This window comes from Chrysochloris asiatica, unplaced genomic scaffold, assembly GCF_000296735.1.
Source record: "Chrysochloris asiatica unplaced genomic scaffold, ChrAsi1.0 scaffold00161, whole genome shotgun sequence".
Classification (NCBI taxonomy): Eukaryota; Metazoa; Chordata; class Mammalia; order Afrosoricida; family Chrysochloridae; genus Chrysochloris; species Chrysochloris asiatica.
The window spans coordinates 6910001-6912577 of record NW_006408679.1 but is presented as its reverse complement, the minus strand read 5'-3'; the positions used below and the strand labels follow the sequence as shown (position 1 = coordinate 6912577).

The following is a 2577-nucleotide window of genomic DNA, read 5'->3' as shown; positions in this document are numbered from 1 at the left end:
AGGATTAATGTCTGCCATCTGTTTGTCTGTCATGCCTTTATGGCTTGCATGTTACTATAATGCTGGAAGCTATGCCACCAACATTTCAAACACCAGCAGTGTCACCCAAGGTGGGCAGGTTTCAGTGGAGCTCCCAGATCTTCTTCTGAAAATTAATGAATTAAAATTCTGTGGCTCACAATGGACTATTATCTAATAGAAGGTTGGCAGATGAGCCCCGTAGCTGGACAGGCCCTCAGAATACACAGTGATTGAAACAAGGGACTCCAGCAGACCAAGCATCATGAGTGTGGTATAGGACTAGGCAGTACTTGGTTCTGTTGTTCATGGGATCACCATGTGTCAGAGTCAACTCACTGGCAACAACTAAAATGATTAATGCATTAACATCCCTAATGGAAACAATGAACACCATGCAAGAACAGATGGGCAATGTAAGCAAAGCAATGGAAATCTTTAAAAACACTTCAAAAAGAAAATGCTAGAAATGAAATTTGTAACAGGAAATAATTCAGGATATCAAAGGGAGATCTCAGGGAACTAAAGGCTATGTGTGGCCTGGGTCCAGGTTGCAACAAGAAAGGAAAGCATACCTCTTTTCTCTGTCTTCATCCTTATTTTCTTTGTATTTATCTCATTCTATTTGCTTTCTTCACAGACTTGCTTTCTTTGCTATGCAGCCCACATATCGAAAACATTGCTTATTGTTCTTTAGTAGGAGGTATTTACGTAAAGTCTACCAAGAAGGAAACTAGAATCTCTTCATTTTGATCCCAAATTCGTATAGAAGGAACTCTCCCACTTCAGATTGGAGAGGGCCCATTCCTGAGACAATCCGAGGGGCCAGTGGGCAGTGTCACTGTGCACAAAAATCACTGCTGGGGAATCTATCACTGCCATCACGTTTACAGAATAGAATATTTCTCAAAGGAAGGGTACATAAAAATAAACCCCAACTCTTCTATCCTCCTCTCTTGTGTGCCTCACTGTTTCTGACCTCCATCCCTTTACAGAATACTCCTTAACCTTCTCACACACTGTCTTGGTTTTCTTTCTCCACCCAGGCCTGGGCCTCCCACTGATGTCTTATACCAATTCACTTTCAATGAGTAGTCTGAAGAACTTGCTGGCTCTGACACAAGATGGCTCCCTAGTTCTGTTGTTATTCTAGCTATGACAGGCCTGAGTCAGGTGGCCATAGCCTACTTATCCTTCTTCTCTATTAATGGTCAGTTAAGGAGCCCTGATGGCACAATGGTAAGCACTCAGTTGCTGACCAAAGGGTTGGCAGTTCGAACATACACACTGGCGCTGTGGGAAAAAACCAGCTCCATAGAGTTTATACCCTACAAAACTCTGAGGTAATTCTACTCTGTTCCATGGGGTTGCTGTGAGTCAAAAATTGACTGGACAGGACCCAACAATAACAAGAGCAATGGTCAGTTATAGGGACAACAGCGAGTCTGTGGTAGAATTCTCACCTTCCATACAAGAGACCTAGGTTTGATTCCTGGTCAATGCTCCTCATGCCCAGCCATCCCATGTCTATCACTGAAGGGTTGCATGTTCTATGATGCTGGCTGAAAGGTTTCTATGAAACTCTAAGACTAAGTCAGACTAATAAGAAAATCCTGGCGATTGTACTTCCAAAAACCAGCCAATGAAAACTCCATTCGCAGATCCAAATCTTTGGTGTAAGCCCTCAGAACATTTCCTCCTAATGTCCTTCTTAGCAGCCTCCTGGAGACTAGCCTGGACCTCTTCCAGTCCACTCTGCACAGGGCTTCTGGAACCAACCCTCTTTTATGCCCAGATATTCACCATGTCCTTACCTGCATGTTGCTTTCACCTTGCCCACCTACCTGTGGCTGCCCTTCTCTGCAGGATACATTCCTTGAAGAAAAGCAAGCATCCCCCTCTGGAAGTTTCCTGTGGCTTACTTGATCCACTCTTATGCTCAGCATTACATTATCTGGCCTGCATTTGTCATTCATCAGCCCTTGAGTTTAACAGAACCACGCCCTGTCTCCTCTCCTATATATTTGGCTGTCTGTACTGAGGATATGTGAGGTCCTGGTGTGGCACTGTGGGTTAATGCGCTGGACTACAAAGTCAGTTTGAACTAAAAGGTCACCAGCTGACTCAGTGGTACTTAACAACTGAGGATATGAAGTCCCTGTGGGATGCAATTGGATACGTATTCACCTACTAACAGAGGTTTATGGTTCAGACCCACCCAAAGGCACCTCAAAAGGTCTATAGAAACCCTGTGGAGCACAGTTCTACTCTGCACACATGGGTTGCCATGAGTCAGATCCGATCCAATGACAGCTGAGATGCTGTTTTGTTTTGTTTTACCTTGGATGTGATCCTTGCCCAGCGATCTCCACTTCACATCTCAGAAAACTTGAAACCACTTCCTGGTGGTGCTCTCCATTTACTCTGGTTCTCCCAGCTCACCATTCTTTCAAAGGGACCACAGCTACAGACTGTTTGCAGAGAATTTGAGTGAAATGTCCTCAGAGCCTGAAGCTGGCAAACTGATAAGAAATACTGAGAAGAAAATGAACAACTCAG

The 2577-nt window shown here is 44.2% G+C and overlaps 1 pseudogene; it reads right to left on the bottom strand.

The window, feature by feature from the left end:
• LOC102828076 overlaps window positions 1-612 on the bottom strand; it is a 3217-nt pseudogene extending 2605 nt beyond the window's left edge.
• Window positions 613-2577: the final 1965 nt, after the last annotated feature.